General features: G+C 37.0%; 1 protein-coding gene and 1 long non-coding RNA gene across 2 annotated transcripts in view; one reads left to right on the top strand and one right to left on the bottom strand.

The window, feature by feature from the left end:
- Window positions 1-17447, top strand: part of LOC145980573 (visual system homeobox 2-like) — a 243517-nt gene that overhangs the window by 93890 nt on the left and 132180 nt on the right. The window lies entirely within an intron of this gene.
- Window positions 904-7180, bottom strand: LOC145980747 (uncharacterized). Its single transcript, XR_014440879.1, has 4 exons — window positions 7102-7180; window positions 4979-5128; window positions 3567-3638; window positions 904-1067 (listed from the first exon to the last, which is right to left on the bottom strand). It is a non-coding gene; the product is annotated as an uncharacterized LOC145980747 (long non-coding RNA).

The following is a 17447-nucleotide window of genomic DNA, read 5'->3' as shown; positions in this document are numbered from 1 at the left end:
TTAATTGTCTTCTTTATAAAAATAATACCATTCAATTCAGCATTAAAATTTGACAAAGCTTAAAAATCTTAGAGGAAACTAAATGCAGCACGCTCACCAAGGTATTCATGTAGAAGAACAAGCCATCCCTAAATTACATGAAGCTTGCAAGGAATATTATGTATCGATTTCTAAATCATACAAAAAAGCCGCAACTTTTAATGTACATACATATTTTCCAATAAGTCTTTTTTGAGACTTCCACTTGATGCTTAGAAGCCAATTGGGACTGGATATATGTACAGTCACATACACTGCTGGGTTGTAATGATTTAATTGAAAGTCAATGGTGCTGTTACAACCCAGAAGTGTCCTTGAGTGTACAATATAACATGAAGGGTATTGATCTTCAGAAGTCACAACTGTTAATTATAAAATAACAACTTTTTTCTGTACTGTTTGGAAAGCAACACTCATGCTCACATACATTGCTAGGATAAATAAATGACATACTTAACACAACAAAATACTGTATACTTGTATATCCGTAGATAAATTTTATGTATACGTTGGATGCAAGTATATACATACATGGTAAGGGGATAATCTCTGAAAAATACTACCTTGCCACTAAATGCATACACATTAAGCAATAATTCAACCTTACCTTTCCTTTGCTGTTGGTTCTGCACACTCAGTTCAATGCCACAATCATTACAATGTGAGTGATTTTTGGTGCTTTTAGAACCTATTTCAGTACTTTAATAAATTAATTAGAAACGAAAATGTACATTCTTAAGAAGGCAGAGCAAATTTAGTAGAAGTTATAAATGTTCATATACATAATTTTTAACCACTCTATTTCAAATACAGAGCTTAATTTTTTTCGCCCCAAAGATTAGGTTGAAGAAATAAAGTTACCAGTTAGCAAAAAATTCAACTTTATTTACAATATTCGTACATTTCATCTTGCAATAATTCAACATAGTTCTCACAATTTTATCCAAAAAAAGAGGAATTTTACTTCATTGCTAAAAATTTGCATGCTGTATTCCTTTAAAATGTCTGTATGGAAAGGCGTCCATGATCTGAAAGGAGAAAAAATGTAAGAGTAAATAAGAATATAACCAAGAATGCATTTAGGTCAGAGTGTGATAGTTTAGAATGTACTTATAACATTTATGAGTCTTAATACTTCCCTGAAAAGTATACTAGTGATGTGTGCATACAAAGTGATTCAAGCTTGAGTAGCCAGCCTTCATGGATGAATGGTTACGAAAGCATGCTAAAACGCCTGGGGTGTCGAGTTCGAATCCCAGCCTGAGCACAGGTGTTCTTTGTGAGTGTCCATTCATCCATTCCATCATATCATCACTCATCCTCATGTTCGCAATTAGCCCAAAAGTGGCAGAAATGCGAAGAAAAATAAACAAAATCAATCAGTCAAGCTGCTCAATTGATAGATTGACTTGGTGTTTTAAGTCCACTTTATGCACAATATGGCTAATCGAGACTGGACCTGCGGTTCAAAGTGGGATCCGAACCACTATGTGCCTCCACAGGGTATCGAACCCAGGACCCCTTGATTACAAGGCAACGACCTACCACTGCACCATCGGGGAGGCCCTCAAGCTGATCAGTTTCTACATTGAATGCAGTAGCACTAAATTGGCAATTTATTTTACACAGCATTTCCCATAATATTTAAAGCTCGGGGGGGTTAAACCCAGTAACCCCCCTTGCGTGCGCCACTGATTTAATGAACAGGTGGAGGGACTAAGAGTATGTCACCCTATTATACAAAGGTAATATAAACATGCATGCTTTTATTTCATAAGCAAGGGCCTATACAAGGAGGGTGATGATGGGGCTATAAACAGGCAGGAAAAAATAGCGAAATGAGGACTGACTACTGGGCACGCCACAGCATATAACTGGAAATGGCACACTATCTTCAAAAGTAAGAAATTACTTTAGGATAATATTTTGTGCTGAAACATCGGTGTCGGGAGATGGAGGTGGAACATATCCGTTGACCCCCCCACCCCCTGGAATTGCCATCGGCCATTTCAAGTCACAAAAAGCAGAAGTTGTTATAACATAAATAATGTTTAGAAAGCTTTTATTGAAAAGTTAAAACTTAAAGATAAAACAGAATAACTGTGCATTTCAGTACACTAACTGTGTAAAATGTAAAAAAAAAAAAAATTATAGTAATAAGGAAAAGTTGTACTTGATATTCATTCATCTAGTAGTTCTCCCAAAGGATTTAATAATAGTAATAATAATAATATAATTTTATTTTTTTGTTATAATAGTTATTACTGTAAAATTATTATCATAACCATGATTCTTATTGTTAATATTTGTTCTACTATTAAGTTAAGTCAATGGATTGCCCCCCAATACACACACACAAACACCTTTCTGGTGTCGCCTAAGAGCTCAAACAGTACCATTCAATGTTGGTGTGAAAAAATTTTTTTTTACTAATTTTTGAGTGTTTAGCTTTAGCTTTCTTTTGTTTCTGTTAGTTCTGCAGGGTGCGAAATCCTGGGGGGACAGGGGGATTTCCCACCACCAACAATCTTGGCCTTAAAAATCCCCCCACCAAAAATTTCCGGGGGGAAGATTTTTTGTTATAACAAACGAAAAATAAGCAATTACTTTTAATTTCAAATATACTGTACTAAGAATAATATCGAAAACACACACAAATTAGTGTAGTTGTGAGTATTGAATGCTTTCTCTCTCAATAAATCATTAACAAATCAACACCAATACGCACAATTAAAGTAAAACAAGAATGCAAGAAAATTATAACTATGAAATCTAATTGATTTATATTAACATAAAGCACAAACAAAACAAAAACTTACACATAATAAAAGCACTTCAACTATTTCATAATTTATAACATCTTTAACCAAGTTACTAAAGGAATTAGTTGGCTGCTTTACAATATCTGATATGTATAAAAGTAACAAATTAATTTACTTTTAATAATACACACATGTGGCGGAGGGGGAATGTAAATTAAAAACTTTCTTCCCCCACCAGTTTTCAATGATTTCGCACCCTGTAGTTCTGTCCTGTCAAAGTGTATGTGTAAACATCATGTAGCGAAAAGGCAAAAAGATTTTATTTATTCTGTACATTATACTAGCATGTAACAGGCACAGTGCCAGAAGGAGAAGTGAGTGGATGCCTCATTCCATCCCTTCACCCAGCAGACAAGAGACACATACCCTTCACAATTTTAAATATTTTCTATAGAAACAAGACATAGCTACATGAAAGTTCAACTCTCCAAAAATAAAAGCATGGATATGATTCTGTTTTCAAGTAGCAGAAATAAAGTTCTATTGAAAGTTTAGAAAGTATAGAAAGAAATACATAAAGATTATAATTTGTATATTTATGCTAAGGTGCATTTTGGAAATGCATATCCAAAGATTCTTAATTACAAAATGAAAGGTGTGTATGTATGGTTCGCACACGCAGCATTATATTTTACGTTCCTAGTTCTATTTATGTGATTCTGACATTTTCAGATTACATACAGGTTAATTGATTTATTTACTTACATTTCCATTTACAAAATCAGGATCATCTTCAAACATCAGATGTGGTTATTTTAGTTAAACAGCATTCAATGTCTGAAATAAGGAATAAATTTAAATTAGATTAATCTTGAAAGTAGCAAAAATTTAACTTCTTCAATACAACAGTTTATTGTACAACTATATTTCTTAATAGATGGAAGAATATTTGAAGCGTTCAAGTGGATTTAACATATAAAAGTTAATTTTCATGCAAAGTTAGTATCATTTGGATGCCCCCAGCAATTTAAATTCTCCTAAGGAATGTCTATACATACAGTGGAAGATTGAATGAAAGAAACCCAGAATGATGAAAGTTTAGATACTTTTCAAATAAGAATTAATTTCTTTATCTGTTTGCTTTCTTCTACATAACTTCTCAAAATGAATTTAATTTCCAAAGACAAAATGTGTATGTAGGCTTTTACAGGGTAACTGATAGCCAATAAATGTAGCATCACAGACCCTCACTTTGCAAGTTGAAAAGAGAAAACAAATAAAATGTATGAATCACTTACTTCATCCCACATCCACAAGAACACTAAATTGTACACAAGCAGCAATCGATTCTCAGAACTTAAAGATGCTGACACAGAAGTATATTTGCTGTTTGGTCTAGTCAACCATTTTTTTTTCACTAATCCTCCATGAAATTAATTGTGGAACAAAGATATTAGGAAAGGTATGTAAAGAGTGAGATGCATAAATATTTCCCGGAGAAGTTCAATGCAGTTCAATTCCTTAAATACACGTGGGACGTCAAAAAATATTGAAAATTATGAACAACTTGCCTGGTAATATTTTAACATCTCGCTGTACACATTGTGTAATTAGTATGCCATATCAATTTCCAAATACTTCTTAAGACAGTCACAACAAAGTTTTACACTCCAGCCTACACTGTGTATAACTATTAGTACTGTCCTTCCCAGTGGCGAACACTCCCTTTGAAACAGAAATAACCGAAGCTATGAGACACCCACCCACCCTTTCCTATTTCCAGATTTGTTGTTTGAATTTGTTTTTAAGTCCACTTTATGCACAGAAAGGCTAATCGGGGCTGCACCTAAAGTTCAAAGTGAAATCTGAACCACTACCGAGTATGGAACCTCGGACTCCTTGATACATGTATTTATGTATGCATGTACTTCTGACACTTTAATTTTCTTTTCACACTCACTATGATGACTAAATGTTCAATACTAGCTGACCACCTCTAGCGTGCGCTACACCTGGGTACATATAGTGGTCGCCACTGGTCCTCCACCTCAACATATAAGCTTACTTCCTAAGAGACCTCTTCATTTCAAGTTCCTACAGCTTAAAACTTATGAAAATAATGAATAATAAATTCCCTTGAAAAGAGAACAAAATTAGATTTGAACTGCTCTACTTACATTGCATATCTGTGTAAACCCAACCCATGCAGGATCCTTGAAAAACTGCTATCGGTGATGAGTGGCGAAATGTTCAGTGTAGATTGGAACTAAGGCGAGTGTGTTTGTGGGTATTATCCGTATTCACTCCTCTCTATGCATGGCACATTCCTGAAAAGGAGTTGAAAATTAAAATAATACTTAAAATTTTATGTTACACAACCATATTTATGTGTAAAAGAAATCTAAGACAACACTCTAAAAGAAATTCTAGCTGCTGCTTGAAATCGTAAGTTTTCTTAACTTAAATTGTTAATGTTTAGAATCCCCCAAGGACCGAAAATTAGAAGATACTATGGACGCACACTACAGAAAACCTCACGAATATCAGCGTCTGAATGTGGGAAGGCGATCATTGCTCCCGAAAATTAATGTCAAGGTATATTTAACTTTCACGCCCTTGTTTACAATGTGTCTTTTTTCCTTTAAAAAATTGTGAATTAGATGCAATCGACTACAACGAATGAATGGAGTTTAAGCAGCAACTTACAAATCTTATAAACTCTTACAGAAGCCTGTTTTGTAAATAATATTTCCCATGCAAATTAACTTTACGTCCCACAGTATCCCACTGCATTATTTGGCCTCTTTACTTAAAAATCAATTACAAATCCCTCTGGGGTACGTTCCGACAGGCAATAACGAAAGATTATGAATTATGCGCAACAAGTTACTTTACAACTTTAGGAACATCACACACCAAACGAAGGTGCCAGTCGCAGTCAGAATAGTCGACACCAAAGGGGGCTCTAGCCCACAACGAAATATTTTTGGCCCATCTCCTCCTAACACAAATAGCCAACAGTTAAAAATTGGGATTGCTTACAGCGCAGCGAGAATCACACAAGAACAGAAGAACACAAAGAGAGAGGGTGAAAGAGACCGAAGATACATTGACAGCGAATGACAGAGAACATAAATAGAAGGAAATGGGAAAGAGAGAAGGAAGCGTAGAAAGAAAGAGACAAAAGGTAAAGAAGAATAACGGAAATGGAAACAGAGGAACCAAGAGAGCAGAGAAAAATTGAAACATATGAAAACGGAGAAAGAAATAAAGATGATAGAGAATCCTAGTAGCAGTGATAATTGTAGTAGGGTCAACCTTTGTGACGTTGTTCCCCCAAACATCCACATATTCTGTTTAAAGTAAGATTATCTTTCGTTTGTACAGGATTGTATCGCATTTACTTTCGTTTGCAACATTACAGAGTTCGAGTATTCACAAATTGAACTTGGGGGGGGGGGGGACTTCAGGTAGCCCGTACAGTTTTATCCCAGCGCATTTTTTCGATTGTACCGTAACGATTTGAGAATAAATTAAATTAATATTTGAAGTTCCCTCGCCCCCAACTTTAAAATGAAGGACAAAATCATTACGTTTGTACCATTGAAATAACTAAACTAAACAACTAAAAGCTCCCCATCATGGAGGAAGAAAAAATCAAGCAACTTCTTGGATAGAATTTCGTTTGTGCACTTGAAATTTTATTTTTTATCGTTATAGTTTTCCAGTTATTTCTCTCCAAAAATGGGAGTGGGAAGGACGGAAACGAACTTAAACCATGATTTCTCAGTCTCCGTAACCATAGGCGTAAATTGGCGGGGACAAGGACCCCCAAAATTTTCACATTTGTTAAAATCTTCAAGTTAGCCGACCTGAGGAGCAAAGTAATAAAGAGTAATATTTGTGATTTCGCTAGTTATTTAAATGTCTTAGCACGTCGAGCTGCGACGCCAGGTGTCCCGGGTTCGAATCCCGCTTGGGCATGGTTGTTTGTAAATGTCCATTCATCAATTTCATCACTCATCCCCATATTCTCAAAATTAGCCAAGAGGCACAAACCGCGAAGTAAAATAAAACGAATCAATCAAATCAAATCAAACCATCACGAATACCAATCTTCGGACGAGAACTATTGAAAGGGCTCACACTGCATGCTAAACAGTGCCCTCTCACCGTGTACTGTCATTATTTCGAAATGTGAAACACATTTTGGTCTAAGCATTTAGGATAGGACAATCTGAGCATATATAAAGAAAACTTACAGTGTAAAAATATTGAAAACGTTATTGAACTTACTTACCTTCGAATCCTGCTTTCTTATCTTCACTTTCAAATACCCACTCAGCAGACAAACTATTCTGGCCCACGGCACAGACGACCTCACACAATGTCAACGGCAAGGCTATTCTGGGCCTGCTTGTCCCAGACGACCTTCGATTGGTCCACACGAAAAGCGCGCCGTATACGACGCGTGACTTGCAACAAAAGACACTAAAAGTGAATGTCCTTTAAACAAAGCAACGATCTTTGGGGGGGGGGGGGTGGTTTAGACAACTTTTGTGGCAGGCGGATCCACTGGGGGGGGCGATGGGAGCGATCTCCATTCCCAACTGCCAGTTCTTGGATATGATATTATACCTGATATTTTTGAGACTCAAATGTTCCGACTTTTATCCCCAAATTTAAAAGGCTCGATAATATTTATAAAATAAATCAACCTTATGATCAAGATAAGCTAATCGAAACTGACACTACAGTTTAAATTTGTATTGAATCAGTGTGCAATATGCTTCAAAATGAAATCGAACTGAGACCCCTTGAGGGAATAGGCTTTCGTGTTCTGTGAATATTCACTATATTTCTCATATCTGCTCATTCAGATTACATTGTGGCAATAGGAGGTCAAGAGGCATTATGATACAATAATAACCACCTATTCCAGTCCTCGACCTCTATTTTTGCAAAGGAATTCTCTATCTTCTAGAACACAAAATCAGCTTCGTTCCTGTTTACAGTATAATATGTTGTTTATATATAGCAGTGTAGTGTATGTTAGAATTGAGGTTCGGTGAGGTGAGGCATTCGAATGAAATTCGCCCCTCCCAGCTGTAACTTCTGGATCCGCCACTGGTTTGTGGCAATTTGAAAGCGCTCTGTGGATACCAAAGTCCTAAGAAAATAAAGAACAGAATTTCTCTCCTCCACAAATTGATTGAGCTGATTTATTTTATTTCGCTTTTGTGTCACTTTTGGCTAATCGCGAAGATGAGGATGAATTGATGATATGATTAAATTCATGAAGGGACACTCGCAAAGAAAACACATCCCCAGGCCTGAATTCGCTGCGCTACCCACTCCGCCATGGAGACCGGCTTTCCTTCACAGAGATAAGTACTTCATAATAATATTAATGTAGAATATAATATTGTAATTCTCATCCAGGAACAGCCCTATAGTAGGGGGGTGGGAGGATAAGGGCAGTTGATTCAGGTTCCGCAACAAACAACTTCAAATTTCCCCAGAACTTATTAGTTAATAGTTGACATTGATACTTTCTAATACACATGATTAGTTGACCAAAAATCTAGATTTTTACCCCCTAAAAAACTAATGTGAACATGAGAATGTTTTTTGTCGCTTTTATATAAAGAAAACTTCAAACTGCGTTTATTGTGTAATGCTGGTTATTATCAGTTCGTTACAATAATCTGTAATTAAAATTTTATAATAATAAATGAGTATTTAATGTCTTATTGTTGAAAATATTGTCTTTGCATTTACTGTAGTGTCCTAATATACTGATTGGAACAAAGAACTCCAGAAAATATAACTTATATGGTGGTCGTTACCAAAGATAATGTACTCTTCCTGCGGGATTTGTAAGCAATAAGTTCTTCTCAATAAGGGGACCCCCACGGACAGGGTGCAGAGCTGTGGTGCAACGCTCTCGTCACTTGGTGTCCAGGTTCGAGCCTGGGTGAGTGACTGTTGAAATAGCCATTTCCATAAGATAAATTATTTTCCTGTATTTGTACATATTGCCAATGGACACGAGAACTTGCGAAAAATAACATTTTTTAAAAATAATCCAGATAGTTAATAAACAAGCGTGAATGTGAAGATATGAAGGACGTATCATCCAAAATACAATAAGTAACTTCATTTTTTTTAACTAGTCGTTGAATGCAGGGTCTTGCACTACTAATAAAACTGTATCTTAGATAGTGGTAAGCAGGAATAATGCTGTTTTCTTTTCCTTCTCACTGGCAGGCAGACACGTCATTCGAGGTATTACATATATCGATTGCCTTCGACTGTTGACTAGAACAATAGAAAACCAGATTTTTTTAAAGGAAGATCGGCCGTTGGTATAAAATTTATTATTACGTATTATGATTATTTTGATTGATTGATTTGCTTTATTTTACTTCGCTTTTGTGCCACTTTGGCTGAAACCGAGCACAATTTAAAATGAAGACAAGACCGAGAGTGACAGCCGTCTGTATAATCGAGACTTATACTGTCCGAAAGCCTTGTATTGTTCAAGGATTTGGTAAATCGTAGTGTAAATTATTTTTTGAATTCGTTATAATCAAAATTTCTATAATATGCAACTTGATTTACTTTTTATTTAAAGATGTTTAATTTTCTAAAACGTTCGTTTTTAAGTTATATTACTAAATGTCTTTGAACATTTCTTATATATTTATTATTGAGATAATCTAAACGAGACCGAGGCTTTTCCTTCGGGAAAGAAAGAGCAACGAGAACGAGTCTGCTTACAGCGACGTCTGGCGAAGAACGAAAGGTTCCTTCATTCACGACTCTCGTCTCAGTTTGTAACCTAAATTCATGTTGCACTTTTATTAATTTTTGTAAAAGTAATCCTATGTTCAATGGCATTGATTAACTTCAGTTGACCATATTTTGAGAAATCTTACGTGCCAGTATAATGCAAACTGTCTGAAATAAATGTAATAAGTTAGCCGTGACCGAGCACGTTGAATAGTAGACTCAAGGATTTTGCTACCGAATGCTTGACGGTCAATTAGTTGGCTTATGAAAAGATCCACGTATATATCCAAACCAATAATAATAATAATCTCTTGATTTAGTAGGTGACGTGCGCGTGGATTACAAGGAAGCAGAATTCTTTATAGGGGTGGTCAGGCCAACAATAAAATTTAAACAGTAATATTAATAACAATAATAATTATCATGCTTATGATTATTATTGTTATAAACTAATTGAAATAAACCAATTTTATTCCAAATGTATTATCATTACTATTATTATTATTATTATTATTATTATATCCTCCTTGGAGAGAATTTTCTTCTCGATCCACTTGATAAATGAATTTCCAGCGCAACAGTAACTTGACTGAGATGCTTATAGTCATTAAATTTTGTTATTAACTTCTATAATAATAATACCCGTGGCTCTACAGCCCTCGAAGGGCCTTGACCTATCTCCCGGCTGCCAGGCTCCATCCCACAATCCTACCTAGAGGTGTGGAGATCTTCAACCAGTAATGGGGTGACGTGGGGTCAGCACGTTAAACCCCTAGCCGTTATAGGAAATATCCGTGACCGGGTTACACTACTCACTCGTAGCTCCCCAATTTCCTCACGATGGTGGGTTGCCACCGGTCCTATGCACAGGCCGAGAACCCAGAGACTGAACCCAGGCGGACTCGAACCCATGCCGTCGGAGGCCAAAGCACAGCGCCTTAGACCGCACGGCCACGGACGAGGACAATTAACTTTTGTACAGTTTGTTCAAGAAAAAGCTTTCAAAGCTAGTTAGAAATTTTAATCACAGCGTTTATCAGAGGAATATAATCGTGTACCAGAAATAAAACATTGCTTCGACTTGTAATGTCATTCCCAGGGAAGACTTCAGGTTTGGTGCATTGACGCGTGACGCGCACAGCAAGGGGTTGCTCGTTACAAAGGAAAAGGAGAGAAAGTCCAGAAACGGAACTTTGGAGGATATTCACGTATGGTATTCAACACGTCGTTGCAAAATTTATTTGTTGCCACATCTATTTGAAGACAGTGGCTCAGAAAGGGAACCAGTTTGCCTCATTAAATGTAGCGTATATTTGGAAATGAAACAAGAATAACAAATTGGAACTGCGTTTATGGTATTATGTGCTCATTGAAATTAATTCGCTTAACCAAAATTTCTTTTGAATACTTAGATAAGCGGACCTATTTAGAAACTTTTATGATTTTTGTTTATGCAGCTCTAAAGATTTCAAAAATATGGATAAGCATTTTAGGTTGTACATTGACTGTGATGTAGGGGTGGGGGAAAAGTAATGAAAGTTGAATGTCTTCTGGAGTTGCGGTCCCTTGCAAGGATAAAACGCAAAGTGGGATGAAACATTTTCTATTAGACTGTTTGTTGTTGGCGTTACCGCCCTTAGGCATACCTTTTGAATAAATGCAAAAGATAGTCGTTGGTGTAGTAAACTACGAAGCAGAGGGTTTGGGTAAAGTTTGAATATGTCCTTTTCTTTGTCTCATCAGTGTTATCCTCATCGTTACAATTAAGCCATTCGTCAAATTGCAAATTGAAGTATTCGTCACATGTGATATTGGTGGCGTACGTAAGTTGTTTGGCAGAGAACTTTAAAAAAATAATTTCAAATGCAGGAAGGATGGGAATTCTAGGAACATGACTATAACACAGGCCCGTTTATTTCGGGGGGGCTCATCCTTATCACCACAGGCGTCGCCAGAAATATTTGCAGAAGGGGACAGGCCATTGATTGGTAGAAAGAATAATGACAATAATAATTATTACCACTTTACCACGGTTATAATTATCATTTTACAATAACAACTATTATAAGTTATTGAAAATAAACCAATTTTAATCCAAATTATTTGTTATTATTATTATTATTGTGTAAATGGAGAGAGACTGCTACTCGATCCACTGTATGAGTGTATATCCAACACATTGTCCATTTTTTTTACATTTTGTACAGTTAGTGTACTGAAATTCATAGTTATTGTATTTTGTTATTATCCTTTACACATTCCGTCAGTAAAGGCTTTAAAAGTTTTGCGCAAATTTTACTCATAAAGTTTATATAGTATGACTTGTCACAAAGAAAACTATAAATTTTGAGAGCTGGTGGATCCATTTATTCTTTGGATTAAATGGTAGAATATAACAATATAAACTGGTTTCTCTATTATACACTAAACTTTTTTCGATCTAATGTTTAATCCTGCTAAGTAAGTAAAATTAATTACCTCTATGCACTATTTAAATTAGATATTTGTAGGATTTCGGGGCTTCAGCCCCCTTAGCCCTCCCCCTGGCTACGTGCCTCATAACAAGAAGGCATAACCCTTCTCTTATGGTCATAATCCTTTACGATAATCCCAGTGACTTCGGAAATATTAAATTTTTAATTGTGGTGGGGTCACATTTTAAACATTAAGTTTATTTTACATTTCAGCACAGAGAATTGTCTTGACGCCTCTCGTTAAATTTACTGTAAAATAGTAAGGTTAAACAAATTATTTAAGCGTTAAAAAATAATTCCAATTACATTGAGTACTCAGGATGTGTACTCCTGGTGTTATATCTGTAATCTGTGTTTTGCATAAGGGCTTCCTCCTAGCCGAAAAAAGTAATGAAATAAGAATAGGAAAAGTGTAATGCAGCCCGACAGATAAGCGTTATGAATGAACACTAGAAATACCGACACCAAGTAACAAAATTTACTTCTCCAAGATAACATTGATAATGAAGGCACATTATATTTTCATGAGAAAATAACTACAAAGATGCAGTCATACAGGTTCGAACAACAAGAAAGAAGAAATATTGTAAACAAAAAAAACACAGTTTTTTATGCCTTAATTTGTATGCACTTGCACGATTGCATATGTCACACGTTCTTTCAGGCTATAAACATGTATTTCCTTTGTTTAAGTGAGGAAAAATCATATTTTTCTTTCGGCTTAAATTTTGTTAATTACTGACGTAAAGCAGTGAAATTGTACTTGAAAATAAGAAATGACTATTCAAATAGATTATTCCTGAAATTTACATGTAACATACAGGTATTTATTTCGTACACTTTCTAATTATTAAAACATCACAGGGATCTCAAAACTGACAGGTTTATTCCAAGGTCCCTCGACCGCTAGTTTCCCCCACACGAACAACGTCGACGGACTTTAGGTTTTCGACCTATTTTGAAAGTATTTCACGATTTAGTCACTCGAATCAGCGCCACTTGCAGTACAGCGCCTCTGCTGAATATTTAGAGAACTGCTACAGGGTGGTAATTTGTTGGGAAAAGGGTTCAGCAGGTAGAAAAAATTGCCTCGGAGAGCCTGGCAGGGGGTCCAGGACGACAAACGTTGTCATGTCGGCAAAATTCTTTCGCTATGACAAGGCCTCTGAGTGGATTTTCAGTGGGAAAGTTTGTACATGTGGCATCACGGTGCAGCCGAAACTCACCCAAAGGGGTGTATAGGGAAGGTTTTCACGACAGATCTGCACTCACCCTAGGGTAGGGAGGAGAAACTCACTCAAAAGGGTGAGGATTCCGAGTATTCTGATCTTCGAAGCCTCCAAAGAGCGAAACTCACCCCAAACACACCTTTTTTTTTTGCAGTGTTTGATTAGCTTCTCCGCATTGGCAGGAGGTTGATGGCACAATCTTTAAACGAGCCATATGTTGATTTACTAATGCATGACCTGTTCGCATTCTCGATATAAAAACAATCATTGCCCGAGGTAGATTCATGTTTCGGTACAAAAGTATATGATTTCTGACTTGAGCATGTCACTTATAGCATGTGGTATTTTGTAGCTCTATTTTGCACCACTCCTCCCACTGTTTTTGTAACTTATATTTTACTCTGGGTAAGAGATCTGTATAAGGTAGTCAAAAAGGTGTTACATAATCCTGGGTTCTCGCACTGAGATATTCCTCTGGGAATATCTGGGAATTTTATAAGATATATTATTAAAAAAGTATTCACTATCTATTTGGAAAGATAGAATCTTCTGTAGAAAATTTTGTTCTAAGGTAAACATATTCAACTGTGTTAACCATTCAGAATAATGATGTTCACAGGAATGAACTTCGTGCATAGTAAACCTGATAAAAAGTTTTTGAACCGATTCGACTTTTTTAAGGTAATTCTTGGCTGTCAGAAACCATAATTCATAAACACATTCAAGAATAGGACGACCTAACCTTTCGTACAAGTATAATAAGGTATCTTCTTTCTGATAAACTTTCCATGAGAAAAATATATAACCAAGCATCCTCTTTGCTCTTTTGCAAATTTCTGAAATGTGCTCATCAAATATGAGAGAGGAGCCTCTTAATATTATTAAGTCTTTATGGCTGTCGCACACTTTGATTTTATTTTGATAAATATAATAGTTGGAGACTATGTAATGAGTTTTCTTAGTGCATCTTAAAACTTTACACTTGTTCAAGTTAATTTCCAGTTCATTAATCTTACACCAATATGCCATTCTATCAAGACAGCCTGAAGTTGAACGACATCATAATTATTATTATTATTATGGCACGACGGCCCCAAAATAAAGGATAGCCTAGAGGCCCAACATTTATAAATCCCCCTGGAAAGAAAAAGAGAGAAATATTTGAACCACTCGAACAAAGCTTTCTTGTGACGCCTCTGATAACGTGACGAGACCGGGCCAAATTAGCCAAAAGTGTCACAAGAAGCGAAGTAAAATAAAGCAAATCAATCAATCAATCTTTAAGAGTATAACATCGTTTAGTAACGGTAATAAGATTCCTCTGCACTAAATTTATAAGTGAAAGTATAATAATATAGGGGCATGGACATCTTTAAGGAGGGAGGATGGCCACACCTCCTCCTTAGAAAACGAATGTCAGCCTAAAAGTGTATATTTCACACGTAAATTTGATTTCAGTCTAATTTACATTAATTATTGTAATGGAGATGCAGGAACACGATAATCTCAAATTCAAGTGGTGTTTTTCGAGGGGGCAACACTATTATCTGGGTAATATGCCTCGTTTACTCCCTGGAAAAATACTTTCCTTGCCCACTCCATGATTATGCGCACGCCTATGCTTTTGAAGATGTGTCCATGGAGTACGTAAAGTGTAACACATTGGCCCACAAAGCGTGTAACTTTATCCGCGGTTCCGCCCGAAGGACACTTGCCACTTTGTCGGTGTCGGATTGGGTTTGTTATCTTAGCAGAGTCTGTCGCCACTTGTACGGGTCTCACGGCGGTCGCCGAAAACAAACAAATTCGTGTAACTGCACCCGCGAAGAAATACCCCCCCCCCAGCCCCTGCCTTGGTCCTCTGTTTGTATTGTCTGTCGGGGTAGGAGAGACTTCTGGCTACCGACTTTCACCATCGGTTTCAATGTGCATTGGGTCGGGTCAACAGGCACTTGAATTCTGAAACTGGATTTGTATATGGACAAACATCCAAGTACGTGGAGGAGTGGTTAGAACAAGGGTTCCGAGTTCGAACTCCGGCTAGGGTGTCCTTTTGTAAGTGTCCCCTCATCAATTTCATCATACATATCATCATTAGACGTTGGATTCTTAGGTTCTAAAATGTGTGCTTTTAGGTTCCTAAAATAGGCTCTAAAAATCCTAAAATAGGCTCTAAAAATCTTAAATTAGTCTTCTTCAGACTCTGTACCAAATACAAATGAAATAAGGTACAAAACAGGAAGATATAGGCTGCATATACACAAAATTCACTCCAGATCATGTTTCATATAAACACCTTTCTAATAATCTTGTGTCTGGAGGGGAGTGATTATATATATATATATATATATATATATATATATATATATACATATTATATATATATATATATACACACACACACACACACGCGCACACACACACACACACGCGCGCACACACACACACACACACACATACAGGGTGGCGCACGAAATGTCATACCATTCAATCACCTCATAAAATTTTTAATATCATATATTGAATGTTCAAAACACGTATGCGGGTGAGTTGGTTCATGAAAAATCAGGTAGATGTCAGGAGAAGTCAGTATCGGACTCTATTTTGTTGCGAAACAGCAGTTTGCAAGATGGCGGAAAACGGCAGGTTGAGTGTCGAACAGAAGGTGAAAGTTGTAATGTTTTTTGCAGAAACAAAGAGTTTGGTAGCGACACAAAGGCATTTTCGTGCACACTTTGGTACAAGATGGGCTCCCTGTAAACAGACCATACGCAGATTGTGCCAACAATTAGAAACCACTGGCTCTGTGTTGGAGAATAATCGACGGCGCCCGTCAAGTGTCCGAACACCTGAGAACATTGAAGCAGTTCGCGTGGCTTTGGCACGAAGTCCAAGCAAATCAACAAGAAGGGCGGCTGCTGAGTTACGAATATCTCGTAGGTCAATCCAAAGGATTCTCCACTCTGATCTTCACTTGTTCCCTTACAAAATGACAAGTTGGCCAGAAACTAACGGCAGTGGACAAGGAACGAAGGCATCAGTTTGCTTCGTGGTTAGTGGAAGAAGATCATGTTCTGCACAACACTTGGTTTACAGATGAGGCGTACTTTCATTTAAATGGTGTGGTAAATAAGCAAAATGTTCGATTCTGGGCAAGTGAACAGCCTCACAAACTGCATGAACGTGAGAATTATGGAGAAAAAGTGAGTGTGTGGGCAGCAATTTCAACTCATGGAATCATTGGACCGTTTTTCTTTGACGACACAGTAAACAAAGAACGATACAAGGAAATGTTGGAGAACTCATTTATTCCGCAGCTCTTGGCAACAGGTCTCCATTTGCACACTCAGTGGTTCATGCAAGATGGAACCCGCCCACATACTGCAAACATTGTTCTTGATTTCCTGTATGAGATGTTTAATGTGCGTGTAATGTCTAATCGGTTTCCTGAACGTCACGAAGGTGGGAGATTGTGGCCCCCGCATAGCCCGGATATTAATCCTTGTGACTTTTTTTTTGTGGGGTTTCTTGAAAGATAAAGTTTTCACAAGGAAGCCTGCAGAGGTAGTGCAACTCAAGGCCTTTATTGTGCAGTTGTGCCGTGAAATTTCGGAGGACTTGTGCCGGAGGGTTGTGACAAATGTAAAGGTTCGCTTGCAAGAGGTTGTGAACCATAATGGTGGACACATTGAACACATTCTGCACTAAACAAACTTTCCATACTCCGATAATTCACTATGCATTAATTTTGTAATGTTTCGATAATAAATAAATGTGTAATAAACAAAACAAACGGTAAGACATTTCGTGCGCTACCCTGTATATATTCCTGTTTTGAACCTTATTTCATTTGTAGTTGGTAGAGAGTCTGAAGAAGACCTTGCTATACTGAACGCAAGTACAACTGGCTGCTGGGAAACAGCGAATCACCGATCAGTTGAATTTTCTTCGACTGAAATCGGACATTTTCGAGTCACAAGGTATCGAACGTTGTTCGCGGGACCAAACAAATGAGCGTTGGGTCCATCACATGTTCGCAACTGAGTTTGTTGGCGCCCATCGAGCCACACCCCCCGAAGACGATTGGGGGACAGAAATAGCCGTCAAGGTCAGCCGCCAGGTGGAGTTGCGTTCAGTATAGTAATGTC

The sequence above is a fragment of the Lepisma saccharinum genome, chromosome 28 (assembly GCF_977018435.1).
Source record: "Lepisma saccharinum chromosome 28, izLepSacc3.1, whole genome shotgun sequence".
Taxonomy (NCBI): domain Eukaryota; kingdom Metazoa; phylum Arthropoda; class Insecta; order Zygentoma; family Lepismatidae; genus Lepisma; species Lepisma saccharinum.
The sequence above is the reverse complement of the archived record's forward strand: the minus strand, read 5'-3'. Positions and strand labels throughout refer to the sequence as shown.